At 46.9% G+C, this 27,701-nt stretch overlaps 1 long non-coding RNA gene across 1 annotated transcript; it reads left to right on the top strand.

The window, feature by feature from the left end:
- The first annotated feature begins 5,897 nt into the window (after positions 1–5,897).
- LOC144508498 (uncharacterized) lies at positions 5,898–25,708 on the top strand. Its single transcript, XR_013500291.1, has 3 exons — positions 5,898–5,993; positions 22,581–22,680; positions 25,218–25,708. It is a non-coding gene; the product is annotated as an uncharacterized LOC144508498 (long non-coding RNA).
- Positions 25,709–27,701: the final 1,993 nt, after the last annotated feature.

Genomic DNA, 27,701 nt, shown 5'->3' with positions numbered 1-27,701 from the left:
ACATTCACCCCTCCTTTAAAAACAAAGGCCGGTGGGGCAAAAAAAACAGTACGAACTGTCCATATATTCACAAGTTCAGTCGTATCGGAGGTCCGCACCGTCTCTGCGACCTCCGCAGCACTGGCGGTAGCGCCAGTTCTGGTGACCGTGGTGTCCCTCTCTCCAAGGTGGTGTCCAGTGACTCCTCCAGTTCCTCGCGGACGGGTAGACCTCGAGGTGGCGACAATCTCCTGGACTCAGGCAAGCCTCGAGGTGGCGACAATCTCCTGGACTCAGGCAAGCTGTACACGGGAGTAAGAGGATTAAGTGGAGGTCCCGATACTGCCCGCGCCGTGTCAGGAGGGGAGAGAATGGCCAAAGGAACCCTAACCAGGGGTGCGGGAGCGACGGGGGTTTCCAGGTCCCCTGCAGGCGCCAGATCTCGGATAGAGACCGTGTCCTCTCGCCCGTCAGGATATGCTACATAGGCATATTGAGGGTTGGCGTGGAGAAGATGGACCTGTTCAACCAAAGGGTCGGACTTGCGGGTCCTAACATGCCGCCGCAGGAGGACAGGTCCTGAGTACATCAACCAAGACGGCAGTGAGGTCCCAGAGGAAGACTTCCTAGGGAAGGTAAACATCCGCTCATGTGGGGTAGCGTTGGTTGCCATACACAGGAGAGACCGGGTTGAATGGAGCGCATCAGGAAGTACCTCTTGCCAACGGGAGACTGGAAGACCCCTAGACCTCAACGCCAGTAAGACAGCCTTCCAGACTGTAGCGTTTTCTCTTTCGACCTGCCCGTTACCCCTGGGGTTGTAACTCGTAGTCCTACTTGAGGCAATTCCTTTAGAGAGCAGGTATTGCCTCACGTCGTCGCTCATAAACGATGAACCCCTATCACTGTGGATATAACTGGGGTAGCCGAAAAGACTCCGCAGGGCTTTGATGACCGTGGCAGCGGACATGTCAGAACAGGGAATGGCAAAAGGGAATCGGGGGTACTCGTCAACCACGCTGAGGAAATACACATTCCGATCTGTCGAAGGAAGTCAACACTCAGTCATTCAAAAGGGCAAGTGGCCTTAATGAGGTGTGCCCTGTCAGGTCGGTAAAAGTGCGGCTTGCATTCAGCACATACCTGGCAGCTTCGAGTTATCGACCTGACATCCTCTATGGAGTAGGGCAGATTCCGGGCCTTTACAAAATGGAAGAGCCGAGTGATCCCCGGATGGCAGAGATCATTGTGGAGGGCTTGTAGCCGGTCCTCCTGCACACTGGCACATGTTCCACGCGACATGGCATCTGAGGGCTCATTGAGCTTCCCCGGACGGTACATGATATCATAGTTGTAGGTGGAGAGTTCGATTCTCCACCTCAAGATTTTATCATTTTTAATTTTTCCCCTTAACGTGTTGTTGAACATGAATGCCACGGACCGCTGGTCCGTGAGCAGGGTAAATCGTTTTCCAGCCAAATAATGGCGCCAATGCCATACAGCCTCCACAATGGCCTGAGCCTCTTTTTCCACAGAGGAGTGCCGAATTTCAGGGCCTTGGAGGGTGCGAGAAAAAAAGGCGACGGGCCTGCCCGCCTGGTTAAGTGTGGCGGCCAGGGCGAAATCAGATGCATCACTCTCCACTTGAAAAGGATGGACTCATCGACAGCGTGCATCGTGGCTTTCGCGATGTCAGCTTTTATCCCTTCAAAGGCTAAACGAGCCTCTGCTGCCAGGGGAAAAGAGGTAGATTTTATGAGCGGACGGGCTTTGTCCGCATAATTGGGAACCCACTGTGTGTAATACGAGAAGAAGCCTAAGCATCTTCTCAGTGCTTTGATGCTAGTGGGTAGGGGAAGTTCAAGGAGGGGACGCATACGGGCTGGATCGGGGCCGATGACCCCGTTTTCCACCACGTATCCGAGGATTGCTCGGCGGTGCTTGCTGAATACACACTTCTCCCTGTTATAGGTCAGATTCAGGCGAGACGCAGTGCGTAAAAATCTAAGGAGCTTGGCGTCGTGGTCCTGCTGGTCATGGCCGCAGATAGTGACGTTGTCCAGGTACGGGAAGGTAGCCCATAGCCCGTTTTGGTCCACCATTCGGTCCATTTCACGCTGGAAGACCGAGACCCCATTAGTGACGCCAAAAGGGACCCGTAAGAAGTGGTAGAGACGGCCATCCGCCTCAAAGGCCATGTATTTTCGGTCCTCTGGGCGAATGGGGAGCTGGTGGTAGGCTGACTTCAAGTCGATGGTGGAGAACACCCGGTACTGCGCAATCTGGTTGACCATGTCAGATATGCGCAGCAGAGGGTACGCGTCCAGCTGCGTGTACCTATTAATGGTCTGACTATAGTCTATGACCATCCGGGGCTTGTCTCCAGTCTTAACCACCACGACTTGCGCTCTCCATGGGCTAGTGCTAGGTTGAATGATCCCTTCCCTGAGGAGCCGCTGAACCTCAGATCGAATAAAGATCCGATCCTCAGTGCTGTAACGCCTGCTCTTAGTTGCGATGGACTTGCAGCCTGGCATGAGATTTTCAAATAAAGAAGGCGGGGTGATTTTGAGTGTCGAGAGACTGCACGTGGAGCGCGCTGGGCAATTTGGAGGCTGCTGTTCTCCCACTGAAAGTGGAGGGAGTGGCCCATCGTACTGCAGGGTCACACTCCTCAGGTGGACCATAAAGTCTAGTCCCAGGAGTACCGGAGCGCAAAGGTGCGGTAACACGAGGAGCCTGAAGTTCTCATAAACTGTGCCCCGCACCGTTAGAGTTACCATGCAGCTCCCAAGAACGGTAACAGATCGGGACCTCGACGCCATAGAGATTGTCTGCCTGACAGTTTGTACTCGGAGAGCGCACCGTTTCACGGTATCCGGATGAATGAAACTCTCCGTGCTCCCGCTGTCAAACAGATAATGTATCAGGCGTCCGTTTACCTCTATGTCCATCATGGACCTGTCGAGTCTGTGAGGCTTGGCCTGGTCCAGGATGATTGATGCCACTGTTGGATCCCGAGTGCAACTGCAGGCAGCTGAGATGATCGATGATGAGGACCCCTGCTGGTCATCTGCGGCCGGTGTTGACCAAAATGGCTGCGCCCATGGATCGCACGTGGTCGATGGCGTTGAAAGTGGCAGCACTCGCAGGTCGCACGTGTCTTGCGTCGTCGTCCTCAGGAATGGCGGCGCCCGTGAATCGCACGTGGTTGAAGACATCGACGAAGCTGGAGATGAGGAGACGGATCCTGGGGAGTCACACGCAGCATTCCTTGGCTTCGAAGGGGGCTTCGCTCGGCACACTTTAGCATAGTGCCCTTTCTTTCCACAAGCGGAGCAAAATACCGTCCTGGCCGGACATCTCTGGCGAGGGTGCTTCGCCAATCCACAGAAATAGCACCGTGGGCCTCCTGGAGCTGCCGCAGCCGTCAGGTCCAAAGTTGAAAGCACGATCACGCAGTTCCTAGGAGCCACTGGGTAGAGTTGAGTCGGTGGCTGTACTTGCCACGATGTTCCCACGTGGTCGGTGGGGTAAGTTTCAAGACTTCTGGAGGCCGTTTCCATCGCATCAGCCAATTCCACCATCTTAGCTAGGTCCAAGTTACCCTGCTCTAGCAGCCGCAGGCGAATATAGGATGAGCCGATTCCCGCCACGAATGCATCTCGGATCAGATCGTTAGTGTATTGAGTAGCCGACACTGGCTTACAATTGCAGGCTCTGGCTAGCTGCTGAAGTTCGCACAGGTACTGTCCCGTCGTTTCGCCAGGCTGCCGCCGTCAAGTGGCTAGTAAGTGACGAGCATGAATCTCGTTTGGCGGTTTATGGTACAGCTTCTTGAGTAATTCGATGGCCTCTTTGTAGTCTTGGGAATCGCGGATTGTTGCATACACAGTGTCGCTTACCCTTGCGTAGAGGACCCGCAATCTGTCGGCGTCGTTTTGGACTGCTGTTGAGACGTCGATATAATCCTGGAAACACTTCAACCAATGGTTGAAAGTGTTCAACGCTCCAGCGGCACACGGATCTAACATTTGCTCCACGGTTTTTTTTTCCAAAACAAAAATTGTTGCTAATAAAATTGATGTGCGATTAATTCACTCGGGAGGCTGGATCGTAGCCGGGAAATAAAGGCTTTTATTAGCAACAAGAATAGAGCATACTGCTTAACAATACAATCCCAGACTAAAGGGTCACTAGGAAGTGCAGTGACCTTTATACTCCTATAGGAAGGCGGAGCCAACCGGAGTGTACCACAGAACAATGCCAACAGGTGGAACACCCCAACCCTAACCCCAACAGTAACAAGAGTAACATATGTACAAGTACCCATAGTGATAACCATCTATGGTTCACCACAAGATACTACCCAGTTTTAGAAAGAACTGGCCAAGTCTGTTCCCGATGTAGAATTTATCCTCATAGCCTTCACTGATGTTGCTCTTCAGGACACACTTCTGCAATGGTGGATCTCTAGAGTTCTTGCTAGAGACAAAAGACTGCACATGTCTTTTATTGAAATATTGTTCCAGCTTCCAGAAGATTCTCTGGCATTCAGCCAATTGTGTAACTGGAAACCAATCATATGGCTTGAACAGCCTATGAAATTACTTGTAAACGACGCCATTGTGCTTTGTTCAGATAGCATGTCGCCCATATAAAACCCATAAAACTTGGTGCCATCAGGTCTCAGTCAATGTAATCAACTTCCCATATTTGGTAAACATAGGAAGCTTCAGATTAGTTCCCAGACCAGGCCAATGGCTCACAGCAACTTTACGACCTGCATCTGTTTTTAATTGTAAGTCGACCAAACATCCCAGCATGCTTAACTCTCAGCCAGAGTAGCCCTTTAAAGCTAATATTGCCATTATTGTTAAAATCATTGTTGTAGGCGTTCTTTCTACATCCACGAGGGCAAGGCATCACAGGTCATCTTTATTTTTCTCACAGGATCACAATGGACCTGGAGGGTTGCAGATTGCAACGTAATTTTAACCTGCTCAAATGCTTCCTTTTGATCTTCACTTCAATGCCACCTTTGGTACTTCCTGAGACGCACATGTGAAGGTGCCAGCAATGTGAACATGTTGAGGGCAAATTGTCCATAATAATTCACCAACGCTAAGAATGATTTTACTTCTGATACATTTCTGGGAGCTGGTGCTCCCTGAGTCACTTAATCTTCTCCTCCATAGGTTGCAGACCTTGAGTATTCACCCTGAATCCCAAATATGTTACTTTGTGGACTTGGAATGTACATTTCTCTCTCTTGAGTCTTATCCCTACATTTTTAAATCTATTCAATACTTCCTCCAAATTTGCTAAGTGTTCATCTTCAGAAGCTCCTGTAATTAAAACATCATCTAAATAAACTACCTGTAACAAGCTTTCCATAGTACGTTGGAATATGGTGCCTGCTGAAGATACTCCGAACAGCAGCTGGGTGTATTTATATAAGCCTTTGTGGGTGTTGATTGTTAGGAATTGACTCGATGCCTCATCTAACCCTAGCTGCTGATAAGCATGACTCATGTTGAGTTTATATAAGTCAACCCTCCAGCTAACTTGACATTTAGGTCTTCGATTTTCATTATAGGGTACTGATCCAGGTTGCTGGTTAGTTTATAATCTCCACATATCCTGACAATTCTATCCAGCTTAACAACAGGGACAGTGGGGGCAGCACACTTAAAAAACTGCACAGGCTCCATTACCTGGTTGGACCTAGTGTAAGAAGTAGAGAAGAGTTAATTTGTTGCCTGTTATATCACAAGACGCATTCACATTGCTTATTCTCTCCACTGTAAATAATAGATCTTGAAAGTGGTTCCTCAGATTCAGGCCTGAAATGTTATTTGCTTCAACTTTCTCTGTTTCTACCTTGTTCCCATTTTTTTAGAAGTCCACGTGCTGAACCAGATTCTGCGTCAGTCCACCACATATCGGGCAGACAACCCCTTTGCGGTCCTCGTGGATTATATTTGGATCCTCGACTTCGATGTCAAATGCAAGTAGGTCCTCCATGAGAACTTGGCCTCTGACTCATTGCTCCTGCGCCAGTTGTAAAGGAAACTCGATGGTGGAGGCCATGGGTTGAACACCAGGGGTTTCGGTTCTGTCGCCCTCTAATCATCGAACCTTTTGGCAGAGGTCTTTCTGCTCATCTCTCCCCCCATCAAACCTCGGTCGAGGTGTGCCATCCCTGTTGACTCAGAGTATTCAGAAACCCCGTTTCATTGGTGCTCTGCATCCTTTGTTTTAAATTCCTAATTCATCCCCTGGATGTGGGCAACACTGGCATTTATTGCCCACCTCTTGAGCTCTCTTTGAGACAGGGATGCAGTGCTAATACACCCTAGGGGCTCACAGGGACCACTTGAGGACGCATGTTCAGCGTCAACTGTATAGGAATAAATGAGTCCTCGTATGCCAGTCACTGATGGTAAGCTCACAGGTGCAGCAGGCAGTAAAAAAGGCAAATGGTATGTTGGCCTTCATAGCAAGAAGGTTCGCGTACAGAAGCAAGGGTGTCTTGCTGCAATTATACAGGACGTCAGTGAGGCCACATCTGGAATATTGGGTGCAGTTTTGGTCTCCTTATCTGAGGAAGGATATTTTTGCTATGGAGTGAGTGCAGCGAAGATTTACCGGACTGGGATGGCGGAACTGATCTTTGAGGGATTGAGTCGGTTAGGATTGTATTTACTGGAGTTTAGAAAAATTAGGGGAGTCTCATAGAAACCTATAAAATTCTAACAGGACTAGATAGGGTAGATGCATGAAGGATGTTCCTGATGGTGAGGGTGCCCAGAACCAAGGGTCACAGTCTGAGGATACGGGTTAAACCATTTAGGACAGAGAGGAAGAGAAATTTATTCACCCAGAGAGTGGTGAGCCTGTGGAATTCACTGCCACAGAAAGCAGCTGAGGCCAAAACATTGTATGTTTTCAAGAAGGAGTTAGATGTAGCATTTGGAGAGAAGGGGATCAAAGAATATGGGGGCAAGGCGGGATCAGGCTATTGAGTTGGATGTCCACTCATGATCATAATGAATGGCCAGCAGGCTTGGAGGGCTGAATAGCCTCCTCCTGCTCCTCTTTTCTATGTTTCTATTCCCAAGTCCCCCAGCTGCTCGAGCTTAGCTTTTACTTCTTTGTGTAAAGCATAGGGTACTGGACGAGCTCGGTAGAATTTGGGTGTAAACTCAGGAACAATATGGATTTTTTGCCTTGATGCCCCGAATCCCTGAAATACCTTTTGGTGTTACATTAATATTTCATGAAAATTGCCTACATTAACACAGGAGATCTCTAATCAATTTAATCAGATCTGACGGGGCTAATCTCAGCCCATGAGACTTGGCCCTTGGCCCTTCACCACGATGACAGGTAACTGGGCTGATCGATTGTTACTGATATTGCTATGGTACTGAGTATCTTCAAGGTTTCTCCAGTGTACATGGCCAGTCTGGCTGCTGTGCTTTTCAATTCCAGGGGTTGGACCCCACCTTGCCAGTACCGATACATCTGCTCTCCTATTACGGTTTCAGGGGTACGTTACTAGTATTGCTGTGTACCGAGTATCTTCAAGGCTTCTCCAATGTACGTGACCCCACCTTGCAAATAGCAATATGTCTGCTGTCCTACGTTAGGAATAGACGCTCCTGTATCCACCTCCATTCTTAGTGACCGACCATTAACACAATTACAATTAGGGCTGACTTGCTCACTTTAATGTTGCTTAATCTGTAAACTTCAGATTCTTCTTTGGAGTCATTTTCTAAATCATGGAGTCATAGGGCACGATTTTACCTGCCATTCACGCCACACTGCCACTGCAGCGAGGTTGGAGAATTTGGCAGCCAGCCAAATATGCGTTCAGTGCGGCAGGATGGGAAAATCCCCCCGGCATGAACAGTGGTAAGATTCGGGCCATCATCTTTTTTTTGTTGGCCCTTAGGCTTTGCTGATCTGCATTTAATCCTAATATGCCCACCCTGTTCCAAATAAAACACGTTACATCTTTAAAATGACATCTCTCCCCCATACAATTAGCATTCTACGGAACGGAACGGAATAAGGTGGAGGATAAATGCATGGCTGAGGGATTGGAGCAGGGGTCAGGGATTCAGGTTCCTGGATCATTGGGACTCTTTAGGGGCAGGTGCGACCTGTACAAAAAAGACGGGTTTCACTTAAATCCCAGGGGGACCAATATCCTGGCGGGAAGGTTTGCTAAGGCTACTGGGGAGTGTTTAAACTAGAATGGTTGAGGGGGTGGGAATCAAATTGAGGTGACTGGGAGAGAGGAGGTTAGCTTAAAAATAAAAGGGGCTTGTAGACAGTGTGAGAGGGAGGATACGTAAGTGACGGAGAAGGGGAGCACTCAGACCGAAGGGTTGAGATGTGTGTATTTTAACGCAAGGAGTGGAGTGAACAAAATGGATGAGCTCAGAGTGTGGATCACTCCTTGGAAGTGTGATGTGGTGGCCATTACAGAGACTTGGTTATCTCAGGGACAGGACTAGATACTTCAAGTGCCGGGTTTCAGATGTTTCAGGAGGGACAGGGAAGGCGGCAAAAGAGGTGGGGGAGTGGCACTGTTGATCAGGGATAGTGTCACGCTTGTAGAAAAGATGGATGCCACAGAGGGATTGTCTACGGAATCTCTGTGGGTGGAGGTTCGCAACAGGAAGGGGTCAATAACTTTACTTGGTGTTTTCTATAGGCCGCCCAATAGTAGCAGGGATGTGGAGGAGCAGATTGGGAAGCAGATCCTGGAGAGATGTGATAATAACAGAGCGGTCGTGATGGGAGATTTTAATTTCCCAAATATCGATTGGAATATCCCTAGGGTAAGGGGTTTAGATGGGGAGGAGTTCGTTAGGTATGTTCAGGAGGGCTTCCTGACAAAGTATGTGGATAAGCCTACAAGAGGAGAGGCTGTACTTGATTTGGTATTAGGGAATGAACCTGGGCAGGTGTCAGATCTCTCAGTGGGAGAGCATTTTGGGGATAGTGATCATAACTCTATCTCCTTTACATTAGCATTGGAGAGATATAGGATCAGCCAAGCTAGGAAAGTGTTTATTTGGAGTAAGGGCATTTATGAGGCTATTAGGCAGGAAATTAGAGGCATAAATTGGAAGGAGGTTTTCTCAGGGAAATGTACTGAAGAAATGTGGCAAATTTTCAAGGAAAATTTGTCTGGAGCTCGACACAGCAACGTCCCAATGAGACAGGGGAGTTATGGTAGGTCACAGGAACCATGGTGCACGAAAGCTGTAACGAATTTAGTCAAGAAGAAAAGAAAAGCCTACAAAAGGTTTAGGGAGCTAGGTAATGTTAGAAATCTAGAAGAGTATACGACGAGTAGGAAGGAGCTTAAGAGAGAAATTAGAAGAGCAAGAAGGGGTCAAAGAACAAAGAACAAAGAACAGTACAGCACAGGAAACAGGCCCTTCGGCCCTCCAAGCCTGTGCCGCTCCTTGGTCCAACTGGACCAATCGTTTGTATCCCTCCATTCCCAGGCTGCTCATGTGACTATCCAGGTAAGTCTTAAATGATGTCAGCGTGCCTGCCTCCACCACCCTACTTGGCAGCACATCCCAGGCCCCCACCACCCTCTGTGTAAAAAACATCCCTCTAATATCTGAGTTATACTTCACCCCTCTCACCTTGAGCCCGTGACCCCTCGTGAACGTCACTTCTGATTTGGGAAAAAGCTTCCCACCGTTCACCCTATCTATCCCCTTCATAATCTTGTACACCTCTATTAGGTCTCCCCTCATTCTCCGTCTTTCCAGGGAGAACAACCCCAGTTTACCCAATCTCTCCTCATAGCTAAGACCCTCCATACCAGGCAACATCCTGGTAAACCTTCTCTGCACTCTCTCTAACGCCTCCACGTCCTTCTGGTAGTGCAGCGACCAGAACTGGACGCAGTACTCCAAATGTGGCCTAACCAGCGTTCTATACAGCTGCATCATCAGACTCCAGCTTTTATACTCTATACCCTGTCCTATAAAGGCAAGCATACCATATGCCTTCTTCACCACCTTCTCCACCTGTGTTGCCACCTTCAAGGATTTGTGGACTTGCACACCTAGGTCCCTCTGTGTTTCTATACTCCTGATGACTCTGCCATTTATTGTATAACTCCTCCCTACATTATTTCTTCCAAAAATGCATCAGTTCGCATTTATCCGGATTAAACTCCATCTGCCACCTCTCCGCCCAATTTTCCAGCCTATCTGTATCCTGCTGTATTGCCCGACAATGCTCTTCGCTATCCGCAAGTCCAGCCATCGTCGTGTCATCCGCAAACTTGCTGATTACACCAGTTACACCTTCTTCCAAATCATTTATATATATCACAAATAGCAGAGGTCCCAGTACAGAGCCCTGCGGAACACCACTGGTCACAGACCTCCAGCCGGAAAAAGACCCTTCGACCACTACCCTCTGTCTCCTATGGCCAAGCCAGTTCTCCACCCATCTAGCCACTTCTCCTTGTAACCCATGAGCCTTAACCTTCTTAACCAACCTGCCATGTGGGACTTTGTCAAATGCCTTACTGAAATCCATATAGACGACATCCACAGCCCTTCCTTCATCAACCGTTTTTGTCACTTCCTCAAAAAACTCCACCAAATTTGTAAGGCACGACCTCCCTCTTACAAAACCATGCTGTCTGTCACTAATGAGATTGTTCCATTCTAAATGCACATACATCCTGTCTCTAAGAATCCTCTCCAACAACTTCCCTACCACGGACGTCAAGCTCACCGGCCTATAATTTCCTGGGTTACCCCTGCTACCCTTCTTAAACAACGGGACCACATTCGCTATCCTCCAATCCTCAGGGACCTCACCCGTGTCCAAAGAAGCGACAAAGATTTCCGTCAGAGGCCCAGCAATTTCATCTCTCGTCTCCCTGAGCAGTCGAGGATAGATGCCATCAGGCCCTGGGGCTTTGTCAGTTTTAATGTTCCCTAAAAAACCTAACACTTCCTCTCTTGTAATGGAGATTTCCTCTAACGGGTCAACACCTCCCTCCGAGACACTCCCGGTTAACATGCCCCTCTCCTTCGTGAATACCGATGCAAAGTATTCATTTAGGATCTCCCCTATTCCCTTGGGTTCTAAGCATAATTCCCCTCCTTTGTCCCTGAGAGGTCCGATTTTCTCCCTGACAACTCTTTTGTTCCTAACGTATGAATAGAATGCCTTAGGATTCTCCTTAATCCTGCCTGCCAAGAACATCTCGTGACCTCTTTTTGCCCTTCTAACTCCCCGTTTGAGTTCTTTCCTACTCTCTCTGTATTCCTCCAGAGCTCCATCTGTTTTCTGTTGCCTGGACTTAACGTACGCCTCCCTTTTCATTTTAATCAGATCCTCAATTTCCCTGGTTATCCACGGCTCTCGAATCCTACCTTTCCTATCTTTCCTTTTTACAGGCACATGCCTATCCTGCAGCCTTATCAATAGTTCCTTAAAAGACTCCCACATGCCAGACGCGGACTTACCCTCGAACATCCTCTCCCAATCAACATCCACCAATTCCTGCCTAATCCGGCTATAGTTAGCCTTCCCCCAATTTAGGTCATGAGAAGGCCTTGGCAAACAGGATAAAGGAAAACCCCAAGGCATTCTACAAGTATGTTAAGAGCAAGAGGATAAGATGTGAAGGAGTAGGACCTATCAAATGTGACGGTGGGAAAGTCTGTATAGAACCGGTAGAAGTGGCAGAGGTACTCAATGAATACTTTGCTTCAGTATTCACAGTGGGAAAGGATCTTGGTAGTTGCAGTGCAGACTTGCAGTGGACTAAGAAGATTGAGCATGTGGACGTTAGGAAAGAGGATGTGTTGGAGCTTTTGAGAAGCATCAAGTTATAAAAGGTGGAAGGATAAAAGGTGGGGGGGGTGGCATTGTTGGTCAGGGAAAATGTTACAGCGGTACTCAGGCAGGATAGATTAGGGAGCTTGTCTACAGAGGCCCTATGGGTGGAGCTGAGAAACAGGAAAGGTATGACCACATTAATGGGGTTGTATTATAGACCACCCAATAGTCAGCAAGAATTGGAAGAGCAAATCAGCAGAGAGATAGCTGACAACTGCAAGAAACACAAAGTTGTGATAGTAGGGGATTTTAATTTTCCACATATAGATTGGGACTCGCATACTGTTAAAGATTTAGACGGGGTAGAGTTTGTAAAATGTGTTCAGGAGAATTTTCTACATCAGTATATAGAGGTGCCAACTAGAGAGGATGTGATATTGGATCTCCTATTGGGAAATGAGTTGGGGCAGGTGATGGATGTGAGTGTGAGGGAACACTTTGGATCCAGTGATCATAATGCCATTAGTTTCAACCTGATCATGGATAAGGATAGATCTGGTCCTCGGGTTGAAGTTCTGAACTGGAAAAAGGCCAAATTTGATGAAATGAGTAGGGATCTGGGAAGTGTGGATTGGAACAGGCTGTTCTCTGGTAAGGATGTAAATGGAAAGTGGGAGGCCTTCAAAGTAGAAATTTTGAAAGTGCAGAGTTTGTATGTTCCTGTCAGGATTAAAGGCAAAGTAAATAGGAATAAGGAACCTTGGTTCTCGAGGGAGATTGTAACAATGATTAAGAGGAAGAGAGAGTTGTATGAAATGTATAGGCAGCAAGGAACAGATCAGATGCTCAAGGAGTATAAAAAGTGCAAGAAGCTACTTAAGAGGGAAATCAGGAGGGCTAAAAGAAGACATGAGGTTGCTTTGGCAGACAGAGTGAAGGAAAATCCAAAGAGCTTCTATAGGTATGTTAGGAGCAAAAGGATAGTGAGGGATAAAATTGGTCCTCTTGAAGACCAGAGTGGTAGACTGTATTTGGAACCAAAAGAGATGGGGGAGATACTAAATGGTTTTTTTGCATCCGTATTTACTGAGGAAATGGGCATGGAGTCTACGGAAATAGGGCAAACAGGTAGGGAGGTCATGGAACCTTTACAGATTAAAGGGGAGGAGGTGCTTGCTGTCTTGAGGCAAATCAGAGTGGATAAATCCCCAGGACCGGACAGGGTATTCCCACAGACCTTGAGGGAAGCTAGTGATGAATTTGCAGAGGCCCTGGCAGACATATTTAAAATGTCAGCATTCACGGGGGAGGTGCCGGATGACTGGAGGGTGGCTCATGTTGTTCCGTTGTTTAAAAAAGGTTCCAAAAGAAATCCGGGAAATTATAGGCCAGTATGTTTGACGTCGGTGGTGGGCAAGTTATTGGAAGGTGTGGTAAGGGATAGGATCTACAAATATTTGGATAGACAGGGACTTATTAGGGAGAGCCAACATGGCTTTGTGCGTGGTAGGTCATGTTTGACCAATCTATTAGAGTTTTGTGAGGAGGTTACCAGGAAAGTGGATGAAGGGAAGGCGGTGGATGTTGTCTACCTGGATTTCAGCAAGGCCTTTGATAAGGTCCATCATGGGAGGTTAGTTAGGAAGGTTCAGTTGCTAGGTATACATGGGGAGGTAGTAAATTGGATTAGACACTGGCTCAATGGAAGAAGTCAGAGAGTGGTTGTGGAGGATTGCTTCTCTGAGTGGAGGCCTGTGACTAGTGGTGTTTGCTACCAAATAAACCTGTTGGACTTTAACATGGTGTTGTTAAAACTCTTACTAGTGGTGTGCCGCAGGAATCGGTGTTGGGTCCATTGTTGTTTGTCATCTATATCAATGATCTGGATGATAATGTGGTAAATTGGATCAGCAAGTTTGCTGATGATACAAAGATTGGAGGTGTAGTGGACAATGAGGAAGGTTTTCAAAGCTTGCAGAGGGATTTGGATCAACTAGAAAAATGGGCTGAAAAATGGAAAATGGAATTTAATGCAGACAAGTGTGAGATATTGCACTTTGGAAGGACAAACCAAAGTAGAACGTACAGGGTAAATGGTAGGACTCTAAAGAGTGCAGTTGAACAGAGGGATCTGGGAATACAGGTATAGAATTCCCTAAAAGTGACGTCACAGGTTGATAGGGTCGTAAAGAGTGCCTTTGGTACATTGGCCTTTATAAATCGGAATATCGAGTATAAAAGTTGGAGTGTTATGGTAAGGTTATATAAGGCATTGGTGAGGCCGAATTTAGAGTATTGTGTACAGTTTTGGTCACTTAGTTACAGGAAGGATGTAAATAAGGTTGAAAGAGTGCAGAGAAGGTTCACAAGGATGTTGCCGGGACTTGAGAAGCTGAGTTACAGAGAGAGATTGAATAGGTTGGGACTTTATTCCCTGGAGCGTAGAAGAATGAGGGGAGATTTGATAGAGATATATAAGATTTTGATGGATATAGAGTGAATGCAAGCAGGCTTTTTCCACTGAGGCTAGGGGAGAAAAAAACAAGAGGGCATGGGTTAAGGGTGAAAGGAGAAAAGTTTTATGGGAATATTAGGGGGGGGCTTCTTCACGCAGAGTGTGGTGGGAGTGTGGAATGAGCTGCCGGATAAAGTAGTAAATCACTTTTAATATTTAAGAAAAACTTGGACGGGTTCATGGATGAGAGGGGTGTGGAGGGAAATGGTCCAAGTGCAGGTCAGTGGGACTAGGGAAAAAATAGTTCGGCACAGACAAGAAGGGCCAAAAGGCCTGTTTCTGAGCTGTAATTTTCTATGGTTCTATAAGTTAGATAAATCGCCAAGACCGGATGGGATGTACCCCAGGTTACTGTGGAAGGCAAGGGAGGAGATTGCTGAGCTTCTGGCGATGATCTTTGCGGCATCAATGGAGACGGGAGGGGTTCTGGAGGATTGGAGGATTGCAGATGTGGTTCCGTTATTCAAGAAAGGGAGAAGAGATAGCCCAGGAAATTATAGATCAGTGAGTCTAACCTCAGTGGTTGGTAAGTTGATGGAGAAGATCCTGAGAGGCAGGATTTATGAACATCTGGACAGGAATAGTATGATCAGAAATAGCCAGCATGGCTTTGTCCAAGGCAGATCATGCCTTACGAGCCTAATTGAATTTTTTGAAGGTGTAACTAGACACATAGACGAGGGAAGAGCGGTAAATGTAGTTTATAGGGATTTCAGCAAGGCGTTTGATAAGGTGCCCCATGCAAGGCTCATTGAGAAAGTGAAGGGACATGGGATACAAGGGGGAATTGCTTTGTGGATTCAGAACTGGCTTGCCCACAGAAGGCAAAGAGTCATGGAGGTCGGTCACCAGTGGAGTGCCCCAGGGATCTGTTCTGGGACCCTTGCTCTTTGTGATTTTTATAAATGACCTGGATGAGGAAGTGGAAGGATGGGTTGGCAAGTTTGCTGATGGCACAAAGGTTGGTGGGGTTGTGGATAGTGTAGAGGGATGTCAGCAGTTGCAACGAGACATAGATAAGATGCAAGACTGGGCGGAGAAGTGGCAGATGGACTTCAACCCAGATAAGTGTGTGGTGGTTCATTTTGGCAGGTCGAATAGGATGAAAGAATATAATATTAAGGGTAAGACGCTTGGCAGTGTGGAAGATCAGAAGGATCTTGGGGTCCGGGTTCATAGGACGCTCAAAGCAGCGTCGCAGGTGGAGGCTGTGGTTAAGAAGGCGTATGGAATACTGGCCTTCATCAATAAAGGAATTGAGTTTAGAAATCGGGAGATAATGCTGGAAATCGGGAGATAATATCGGGAGATAATATAGGACCCTGGTCAGACCCCACCTGGAGTACTGTGCCCAGTTCTGGTCGCCTCATTACAGAAAGGATGTGGAAGCCATAGAAAGGGTGCAGAGGAGATTTACAAGGATGTTGCCTGGATTAGGTGGCATGCCTTATGAGAATAGGTTGAGAGAGCTAGGTCTTTTCTCCTTGGAGAGCCGAAGGATGAGAGGTGACCTGATAGAGCTGTATAAGATGTTGAGGGGTATTGATAGAGTGGATTCTCAGAGGCTTTTACCCAGGGCTGAAATGGTTGCCACAAGAGGTCACAGGTTTAAGGTGCTGGGGAGCAGGTACAGAGGAGATGTCAGGGGTAGGTTTTTCACTGAGAGGGTGGTGGGTGCGTGGAATCGGCTGCCGGTAGTGGTGGTGGAGGCGGATTCAATAGTGTCTTTTAAGAGACTTTTGGATAAGTTCATGGAAGTTAGTAAGATAGAGGGTTATAGGTAAGCCTACTAGGTAGGGACATGTTCGGTGCAACTTGTGGGCCGAAGGGCCTGTTTGTGCTGTAGCTTTTCTATGTTCTATGTTCTATGTTCTTTTAAGTTCTTGATCTACAGACCTGATTTTTTATATCTCAGTGCTCTGTCTTGCTCACTGCTCCTTGGCTCATCACTTTCACAGCCCTCACTCCTGGGGCCACAACCCGCCGCCGAGGTTTCCTACCAAAGTTAGTTGACCTCCCTTTGCTGCATGCTTTGAAACTCGAATGCAACTTTTTTGGTGCTTTTCATAGCGTGAGCAATCCCTAACACTCTTGTCAAGGTCATTTCTGCCTCTGCTAATAGTTTATTTTGCATGGTGAAGTTATTCATGCCACAAACCAACCTGTCTTTTAGCATATTGTTGAGTGTTGATCTGAATTCACATTGCTCAGCTAACTGCCTTAACTGTGTCATGAATGCTGCTGGTGTCTCTCCTGGGTTTCGCATTGCTGAATTCAATTTATATCGCTGCGTTATCACCGGTGGTTTTGGGTATACTTTGACCAGTGCAGCCAAGTGTTTGAATGTTTTGTATCTGGGATCTCCGGTAAAGTCAGACTTTGAATCAGATTGTAGGTCTGAGCTGTTCGAAGGATTAGCTTGTGTTTTTTCTATCCCCTCTCCCCCACCCCGCACCTCCCCCCTTAAAGGGGCAGACTACCACACCTTCAAAATCTTCACCTGACTTTGCCGAGTTCCGACGTAATTCGAGTGCAGTGAAGCACATCAGAGAACTGCTGATTCTCACAGCCCGCAGTACTAATTACATACTAAAGAAAATTATGGGTGGGATTTTACGACCTCGCTCAGGCGAGACTGGAAGTTCCCGCCCGAGGTCAACGGACATTTCTGTTGTCGGACCCTCGCTCGCTCCAATTCCGTGGTGGGTATGACAGTGGAGTTCCAGCCAATATATTTGTCCTAGTAGGTAAAATTAACAAGATTGCGTGACCCCAAATTTCATTGTTCGCAATTGAGAATTTTAACAAATCCCAGGATGACTGTTTCAAAGGTTAAAGATTCAAATGTATCCAAGCTAAACAAAAAAAAACTGACATGCGCAACTCACCATCGGGAATATGCAAATTTACTTCCGGTGGCATAAAAAACAATCAACCCATTCGACCCCCCACCCCCACCTCCCACCACCATCCCTTAGCAGCGTAACATCTCTGATCACAAATAGTCAAACCGAGATTTTTAACTAATTTAGGCAGGAAGTAAATGCTGAAACTGAAACTTTCTAATGAGCCAGGCGCGTCTGTGCAGTCTCATTTGTAGGAGGTATGTGGTCCAAGTCACATACTACACATAGAATCATAGAATCCTACAGTGCATAAGGAGGCCATTTGGCCCATCGGGTTTGCACCGACCACAATCTCACCCAGGCCCTATCCGCACAACCCCATGCATTTACCCTAGCTAATCCCCCTGACACTAAGGGGTAATTTAGCATGGCCAATCCACCTAACTTGCACATCTTTGTACTGTGAGAGGAAACTGAAGCACCCGGAGGAAACCCACACAGACACGGGGAGAATGTGCAAACTCCACACAGACAGTGACCTATGCCGGGAATCGAACTTGGGTCACTGGCGCTGTGAGGCAGCAGTGCCACTGTGCCGCCCCAGTGCCTTCTTTATATTTCCCAGGTTCTCCTCTTATGTATCATTGCTGAATGAACTTTCCAATTATTTCTATACTGTAGATTTAAAGACATCAAAAGCTTGTCATAACTTTTATTTATTATTCGTCACAAGTAGGCTCACAACAATGAAGCGACTGTGAAAATCCCCTAGTCACCACATTCCAGTGCCTGTTCAGGTACACTGAGGGAGAACTTAGCAAGGCCAATGCACCTAACCAGCATGTCTTTCAGACTATGGGAGAGACACAGACAGTGACCTAAGCCGGGAATCGAACCCTGGTCCCTGGCGCTGTGAGGCATCAGTGCTAACGACCAGAAGAACAAAAAATCTGCATTATGTAGAGCCTTTCATCTCCTCAGATGTCCCAACAAAATGTTTTTCAATAGTAGTCCCTGTGGCAATGCAGTGAAACACAGCAGCCCATGCACAGAGCAAGGTTCCACTCGCGCCAGTAGTGAAATATATCATAAAATAATGTGTTTAATGAAGCTAGTTGGGAAATAAATGTTTGCCAGCACAACAAGGACCCCTTACAATAAATAGTACTGGGGCATCTTTTATGTCCACCTCTGAAAAGGGAAATGGAGTTTTAGTTTCAAGTTTTATCTGAAAGAGAAAACCTCGCACTTGTCTTCCTTCAATACTGCACTGGAGTGTCAGCTGTTGATAGGATTAGATGAAGTGGAGCAGAGGAAGATTCACCACCACCACCTTGGACATGCTAAGCTGTTTCTGTGTTGACAATATATTGGCATACTTCATAGATCATATGCTCAATGTTGAGTATTTGGAGTTTGAAGCCACAAACATCTGACTCAGGGCTAAGAGTAGTCATACAAACGAGGTTGGCATTTTATACTAAAAATTAGTCCTCAATGCATTTGCTTTTTTGGGTGAGAAACTAATGTGGGGAGACCAATTTCTGCATGCTATGTCCAGTGCTCGATTCCCATGGAACATCTGAGCAGTCAGGATGCACACCTGGAACAGGCATTAGGTTCCCTGAATATGCAAATCTGCCCATTGCTTTTGGACCTGACTACCAGATTTGACAGGAAATGGGCAGATGGATAAGACATACTCAATCCTACGTTTTTGAGTGTAATCGCAATCTAACCCTTCATCCTTAAGGAGACCACTGGGGTTATCTAAAAGCAGGTAACCCTCATGTTCATCATGTCCTCTCTCTCTTCTCATTTTTTGATTTGATTTATTATTGTCACATGTATTAATGGACAGTGAAAAGTATTGTTTCTTGCGCATTTACAGACAAAGCATACCGTTCATAGAGAAGGAAGTAAGAGAGTGCAAAATGTAGTGTTACAGTCATAGCTAGGGTGTGGAGAAAGATCAACTTAATGCAAGGTAAGTCCATTCAAACGTCTGACAGCACTAGGGAAGAAGCTGTTCTTGAGTCGGTTGGTACGTGACCTCAGACTTTTGTATCTTTTTCCTGACAGAAGAAGGTGGAGGAGAGAATGTCTGGGGTGCATGGGGTCCTTAATTTTGCTGGCTACTTTGCCGAGGCAGCGGGAAGTGTAGACAGAGTCAATGGGTGGGAGGCTGGTTTGCGTGATGGACCTTTTGTAGTTCCTTGTGATCTTAGGCAGAGCAGGAGCCATACCAAGCTGTGATACAACTAGAAAGAATGTTTTCCATGGTGCATCTTTAAAAGTTGGTGAGAGTCGTAGCTGACATGCCAAATTTCCTTAGTCTTCTGAGAAAGCAGAGGGGTTGGTGGGCTTTCTTAACTATAGTATCGGCATGGGGGGACCAAGATAGGTTATTGGTAATCTGGACACCTAAAAACTTGAAGCTCTCGACCCTTTCTACTTTGTCCCCGTTGATGTAGACAGGGGCATGTTCTCCTTTACGCTTCCTAAAGTCGATGACAATCTCCTTCATTTTGTTGACATTGAGGGAGAGATTATTGTTGCTGCACCAGTTCACCAGATTCTCTCTCTCATTCCTGTACTCTGTCTCATCATTGTTTGAGATCCGACCCACTACGGTGGTGTCGTCAGCAAACTTGAAAATCGAATTGGAGGGGAATTTGGCCACACAGTCAGAGGTGTATAAGGAGTATAGTAGGGGGCTGAGAACACAGCATTGTGGGGCATCAGTGTTGAGGATGATCGTGGAGGTGTTATTGCCTATCCTTACTGATTGTGGACTGTGAGTTAGGAAGTTCAGGATCCAGTCACAGAGGGATGTGCTGAGGCCCATGTCACGGAGTTTAGAGATGAGTTTCATGGGAATAATGATGTTGAAGGCTGAGCTGCAGTCAATAAATAGGAGTCTGACATAGGTGTCCTTGTTATCTAGGTGTTCCAGGGTTGAGTGCAGGGTCAGGGAGATGCCGTCTGCTGTGGACCTGTTGCAGCAAAAGGCAAACTGTAGTGGATCCAGGTAGTCTGGGAGGCTGGAATTGATTCGTGCCGTGACTAGCCTTTCGAAGCATTTCATAATGATGGATGTCAGAGCCATTGGCCGATAGTCATTAAGGCACGCTGCTTGGTTTTTCTTATGTACCGGGATGATGGTCATCTTCTTGAAGCAGATAGGGACCTCAGATTGTTGTAAAGAGAGGTTGAAGATGTCTGTGAATACCTCCGCCAGCTGATCCACACAGGATCTGAGTGCTCGTCCAGGTACCCCATCCGGGCCAGTTGCTTTCCGTGGGTTGACCTTCGAGAAAGCTGCTCTGACATCTGCAATGGGTGACCCCAGATACAGGTTCATCCAGGGTGGAGGGCATGTTCTCACTGACCTCTTTTATCTCTATAAAAGAAAACCTCTTTATTTGGACTGGGTGTAAGCCTTGGTATCAACATTTTTAAGCTTAACATAATGCAGTATAAATTTGCAGCCAGGAGTTGTCCACTACTTGAAGGTCTATTGCAAGATACAATGCATGATCGTTGTTGTTTTCTATCTGTATTGCAAATGCAATTCAATGAACTCATAGTTATAGCAAAATTGTCACAATGAAAACACTATTTTATCACTTGTGTGTGATGACAAAATTAGTGCTGATCTCCTTCACTCCCCTAAAAGGCCAATAATAACCCTTCCAAATAGAAAATGGAATTTGAGTGACATATTCACAATGAAGTAACACAACAATCACCAGAGACTTTCAGAGCCTCTGACTCGTGTGTACCCCGTCTCTGCAACTTCATGGATCTTGCAAAATGAGACTTGAAGTTGAATATATTGATGCTAGCATCTGATCTGCTGCAGATTCCTCCGGGCTGCAGGTGGCGGTGAGTGTTCCATTCCAAGATTTCAGAGGGGACAATAAACATTAATTTTTCCGGCCCTCTCTTTCACATTTTCTGTTTCACCAGCTCTCTGTTAAGCTGGGTGACTGCAATTTGTCCCTGCAGCAGATTTCACATTCTATTTTCACGTAATGCAATAGTCTTCATTGGACTTTAACCACATCCTGACTGCTCAGACTTTGTACAGAACACCAGAGCATAATGATATCATTATGCCCGACGTTGATGTGACTGCTCAGCGGTGTGCATACGCACATAACTAGTCGACAATTAAAACAGGTTCACCATTGGCTGTGAATTACATGAATCACTTCATGTCAATAGTGATCGAGATGAGTCATGCCAGATCATCCACTTCCAAGTTGAAAACAACTCGCATTTAAATAGCACCTTTCATGGAAAAACTTCTCAGAGCGCCTCACAGAAGCTTCACAGGCAAAAATCTCACCATTTTGTCCTAAAAATGTACCTGCAAAGCTGATTGCTGTCAAAGCAACCAGTTGAGTTTCTAGCCCCCTTTTCCAGTTTATAACTCAGAATCATAGAATCCCTACAGTGCAGAAGGAGGCCATTCGGCCCATCGAGTCTGCACCGACTCTTACCCAGACTTACCCCGTAACCCCACATATTTGCCCTGCTAATTCCCCTAACATCTTGGGGCACTAAGGGGCAATTTCACATGGCCACCCAACCTCACCAGCACATCTTTGGGCTGTGGGAGGAAACCGGAGCATCCAGAGGAAACTCACGCAGACACGGGAGAGCATGCAAACTTCATACAGAAAGTGATCCAAGGCCAGAATTGAACCCGGGTCTCTGGCACTGTGAGGCAACAGTACTAACCACTGTGCCACCGTGTTCTTGATTTTTAAACCAACATAAATTGAAATAATAAACATACAAGGCTATCATACTTATGTAATGTTTCTAGATAGCAGTGTAACAGTTGAATTGCAATTTCAGAATGTTAATTGTTTTCTTACAGCAAGTACAAAGAATATGTCATATTTTTCAGTACTGTTGATCAATCCCAGATGTTGAATAGAGTATGTGTGCCAATAGGATAGGGCAAGAAATATAGTACATGCTTGTGCTTAAACATGGACCAAGTCTCAAACACTGAGTTGAACTGTCTCGAATATATCTACTTACTAAACTGCGACAGGGCGATAGAACGGGGTGCAATGGGCATCTCGTAGAAACTGATATAAACTCAGTGGCATTGATCTTTAGGTTTTAACCCTTTCACGACCATAAGCCTTACCTCTGTACAAGTTCAATTGCACATGGGAGAATATGTAATAACTCATATTGGAGGTAAGTAATTATAATGATAATTCGCCTAGTCAATACCTCTCCCACTAAAAGTAAATTCCTAATTAATCAAACATAATATGCCCTTGTTAAATCCTAACAAACAATTGAACGTTTAAAGTTATGATCTAAATATAGACCATTTCTCAAGTCAGATGTGTTTTGCTTCCCAGTTCATGGTGGACTCATCCACCGAAATAGCCGGGATTACGTTTCAGCTCCAGATCCCACAGCAACTGCGCAACTCATCATTTGCTACAGCAACTCATCAGGGTAACCATCATTCAAACATTCTTTACAGAATTACATATTTGGAGATTCTGAGCACTGGATTTTAATGAATATTTTTGATGTGCCAACTCAACAGATGTTTGTGAACAGGTGTGCAATGATTAAATTGGTGGTGTAACTTATCCATCTGGTGTGTAGCAGATCCTAACTGATTTCAAAAATGTAAATGCATATCAGGCAATACACCAGTGAAAATGGCACCTCTACATGCTACACTACAATGTACACCATAATGAAAAAAGGGGGAGATTATGGCCATTGATACTCACTCTTTTTATTAGATAGTCTTCTCATGCAGTATTAATTGTTGTGTCCCCCTTATACTGGTATTCTGGTGAAGTGTCCTGATTAGTTCAAGACGAAAAGCTTCGACATGCCACTTTTTTCAGCAAAACAATGATAAGTGAATCAGATTTTCCCATAAGATTGAATGTATAAACTGGAGCTAGGTCCTTTTCAGAGCCACCCCCAGGACCTGTGAAAGGGCTGGTTACTGTCAGGAGGGAATCAGAGATCGATTTATTATAATGGAGGATTGATCTGTTTTTGATCTGATGACTACCATAGATCCCGGATTCAAGTCAACCTGGCATATAATATGCCTGACAATGGTTTGCACTGCTGCCTCACAGCGCCAGGGACCCAGGTTCGATTCCCGGCTTGGGTCACTGTCTGTGCAGAGTCTGCACGTTCTCCCTGTGTCTGCGTGGGTTTCCTCCGGGTGCTCCGGTTTCCTCTCACAGTCTGAAAGACTGGTTAGGTGCATTGGCCATGCTAAATTCTCTCTCAATGCACCCGAACAGGCGTTGGAGTGTGGTGACCAGGGGATTTTCACAGTAACTTCATTGCAATGTTAATGTAAGCCTACTTGTGACTCTAATAAATAAACTTTAAAACTTCATATAAAAGAACACAATTTTTCAGCCTCAAAAATAATGCTTTGCATTCACTCAATATATATGTCAAGTCCCATTTTCGGTCACAAAATATTGTACTCACATCAATAGGGTAAAATTTTGAGTTCCCATTCACCGTCAGCGTAAATGGCGATGGGGCGTAAAATGCGACGAGAGTCGGGAAACGAGATTCACATCAGTCAATGAGATTCCCGCTCTGGAAAGCAGAGAACCTCATTTTAATAAATTATAATATTATTAGTGAGCCGTCCCACCGGCACTTGCACCCTGAGCCGGTGTGACATCACACCAGCACGACTTACAACAGCTCTATAAAAATGTGAACCTGATGACCTCACCTCTGAAGGAGATCTCGGAGGTGAGCGTTCAGGTTGCTATTACTCACCAGGCAATCCAATGGAGAGGGGATGTGGGGGAACCAACAAAGTCATTCTCAAAGCCAAAGGAGGGGGTGTGAGTCTCGGCATTGCTGGGAAGGGCGGCTTTGCTGCTCACTGGCCATAGCGGCCCTCATTATTGTGGAACTCTAGGTCTCTAAGGGATCTGACACTTGGTTGAAAGTTGGCAATTCTCGAGTCCCCCTTGCTGGTGCCTGAGTGATGGTTCCTTGGAAGGATAGCCTTTCTGGAGTAGTAACTGGAAGTGGGCGGGGGAACTCCATAGTGTCAACAAAGGGGGTGACTGCGAGGTCCCAGTGTGGAGTCCTGTGAAAGGTTAGGCTGCATGGGCAGTGTGGGGGACTCTGACATGAGGTGATGATTAGCTCTGTAAGGGCAAGAGAACACTGACACAGAGCGGATGAAGAGGCCAGTTATCACCACCGTCAGGTTGTAAAGTGCAGCTTCAGGGCATGAGCTGTGTGGATGAGCTATGTCACTGGTCATGGAGTCCAAGTTATCATTGTTGGCTGGCTGTTCAACATGGGAAACTCATTTGATCCACAACCTATGGGGGAATGAAGGTAAATCTAAGGATGAAGCTGTTCAAATTGGAGTCTTGAATACATTAGGTGAGCCTTGCTTGCTCGAGGGAGAAGACACTTCCTTAATCAGATCCCTGACCCTTCCTTGACTAGCCAATTATGCCCATTAAATCAGTATTGTAATGCATGAATTTGCCACTGGTTGGTGCCCACTAGTTAACCCTTTGGGAGATGAACTCCCAAGCATTGAACCCCATGGCTTATACTCACCTCTCCATAAGGGAGAGGTGACATAAATGTAGCCCCAATGTAAGGGGCAAAGGGAGAAGAGCTCATCAGTCAGCCCTGAAACAAAAGTTTTGGTGGCAGCATTTCATACCCCTGGAAAGTCAGCACAAGTCAAGTCAATGCACTCATGTACCTTCAGTCCTACCCTTGGGTGGGGGGTGGTGGTTAAATGGGCCACTAAGGCTTTCCAAGGTAGATACCCATCAAGCGGAGTTGGGAGAAGCTAGTGTGGGGACATAGCCATTGTGTGAGAGAAAAGGGAGTGAGGCTCATTGGAAAAGCGCTTACATTGGGGAATGTGCATGGGTGAATGTCCCACTTCTTGATAGGGCTATGGGTCAGGGCATTGTTAGGTCTCCTTAGTGCTCACATTTCTGTTTCCTTCCTTACAGTTTTTTGGATTGAGAGGATGATCGAGTCAGTTGAGCTGGCAGTGCTATTGCTAGCAATGGACCAACAGCAACAATGTCAACGTGAGGCTGCACTTAGGCAGGACCAGCACTCTGCAGAGGAGGGGCTGGCAGTGCCTGCTGATGTACCGGAGGCAGGGCTACACATGGAGATGACTCAGAGGAGACATTACCAACCACCTGTGTACTGGAGGAGAGCATCGTACCTGCAGGTGTCGGAGATCCAGTGCCAGAGAGGACTGCGTCAGCCCAGAGGACGGTGGACCACCTGTGCCAGCTAATGCAGGTGTTGGCAGCACATGGATTGGGAGGTCTCCCATTGCCTGTGGCCCAGCATCCACAGACCAAAACGATAATATATTTTAGGTTGTGTGCGTGTGTGAAAAGTGTTCCATGATTTCACTCCTAAATGGATTAGGTCTAATTTTAAGATGATGCTGTTTTGTTCGGGATTTCTCCATGAGAGAAAACGGTTTGTGTGGATGGATTAATTAAAACACGTCAATTCAAGCTCAAGGGAGTAGAAGCCAACTTCATTGAGTCAGTTCTCATGATTTGGCTGGTGGGGATGGGGGTATTGGTGGGGGTGGGATGTTGGTGGGGGTGTTGGGGGTGGGATGTTGGTGGGGGTGGGGTATTGCTGGAGGTCGGTGTGGGGTATTGGTGGGGGTGGGGTATTGGTGGGAATGGGGCATGGGTGGGGTGTTGGTGGGGGTGGAGGTGTTGGTGGGGGTATTGGTGGGGGTGGGGGTATTGGTGGGGGTAGGGGTGTTGGTGTGGGTCGGGGTATTGGTGGGGTGGGGGTGTTGGTGGGGATGGGGTTGGGTGTGTGCGTGGGGCCCGGGGTGTTGGTGGGGGTGGGGATGTTGGTGGGGGCGGGGATGTTGGTGGGGGCGGGAGTGTTGGTGTTGGCGGGCTGGAGCGGGAGTGGGGTGTTGGTGGGGGGGTGGGGTGTTGGTGGGGGGTGGGGTGGTGGTGGTGGTGGGGGTTTTGGTGGGGGTGTTGGTGAGGGTGGGGCTGGTTGGTGTGGGTGGGGTGTTGGTGGGGTGTTGATAGGGGTGGAGGTGTTGGTGGGGGCGGGAGTGTTGGTTTTGGTGGGCTGGAGCAGGGATGGGGCGTTGGGGGGGTGTTGGTGGGGGTGGGGTGTTGGTGGGGGTGTTGGTATTGGTGGGGGTGGTTGGTGTGGGTGGGGGTGTTCGTATTGGTGGGGGTGTTGGTATTGGTGGGGGTGGGGTGTTGGTGGGGGTGGTTGGTGGGGGTGGGGTGTTGGTGGTGTGGGGGCATTGGTGTTGGTGGGGGTGTTGGTATTGGTGGGGGTGGGGTGCAACACCCCAGGTGGGTAGAGGTGGGTAGAGCAAGAAGTTGGCAGGGTTGCCTCTTTTTCCTCCTAATAACTGGAGGAGTACTCCTGCACTTCTTTGCCCAACAACTAAAGTACAAAAAATATTAGACTTGTAATAACTTGAGTCAGATGCAGATTTGTTGCAGATAAATGAAGCTTTTACTGAGAACACATATTGCGATGCTTACCTGCTCATCACCGCCTTTCAACATGTCTGAAAACTAACAAAACATTTGTAATGTCTCTTGTCTTTAACCTCCCCTGTAAATGGAACATTCTCTCGTCTTATACAAATTCTCAGAGGTGCTCTGTGGGAACGGTCAGAGCGACACACACTCCTGAGGGAGGTCCTGGAACAGGAACAGTGGGGAACATGATCTGCACAAAAAGATGTGTAACTGGTTTGATTTGATTTGATTTATTATTGTCACATGTATTAACATACAGTGAAAAGTATTGTTTCTTGCGCGCTGTACAGACAAAGCATACCATTCATAGAGAAGGAAACGAGAGAGTGCAGAATGTAGTATTACAGTCATAGCTAGGGTGTAGAGAAAGATCAACTTAATGCAAGACAGGTCCATTCAAAAGTCTGACAGCAGCAGGGAAGAAGCTGTTCTTGAGTCCGTTGGTACGTGACCTCAGACTTTTGTATTTTTTTCCCGTTGGAAGAAGGTGGAAGAGAGAATGTCCGGGGGGCGTGGGGCCCTTAATTATGTTGGCTGCTTTGCCGAGGCAGCGGGAAGTGTAGACAGAGTCAATGGATGGGAGGCTGGTTTGCGTGATGGGTTGGGCTACATTCACGACCTTTTGTAGTTCCTTGCGCTGGGTGATTCTGTATTCAACAACTCATTGGATTTGTCAGTATACAGCTACGAGGTGACCACACACTACAAAGACTGACAGTGAAACATCAACTGCAGGTTGACCCTGCATTGGTTGGGATCTATCTCTCACTTAGAGATGATCCACCTGCCTGCGCACTGCTTTATTCTGATCCTGAACTCGGAATGACAATGGACCAGTTTCTGTAATGATGTCTCCTGGAATCTAGCATGATCCGCTTCCAAAATTACAAACAGACACAGGATCATCTACTTTGAAAGTATGAGCACTGCAAAATG

The sequence above is a fragment of the Mustelus asterias genome, chromosome 20 (genome assembly GCF_964213995.1).
Source record: "Mustelus asterias chromosome 20, sMusAst1.hap1.1, whole genome shotgun sequence".
In the NCBI taxonomy this organism is placed as follows: domain Eukaryota; kingdom Metazoa; phylum Chordata; class Chondrichthyes; order Carcharhiniformes; family Triakidae; genus Mustelus; species Mustelus asterias.
This window is presented reverse-complemented; position numbering and strand designations above follow the sequence as displayed.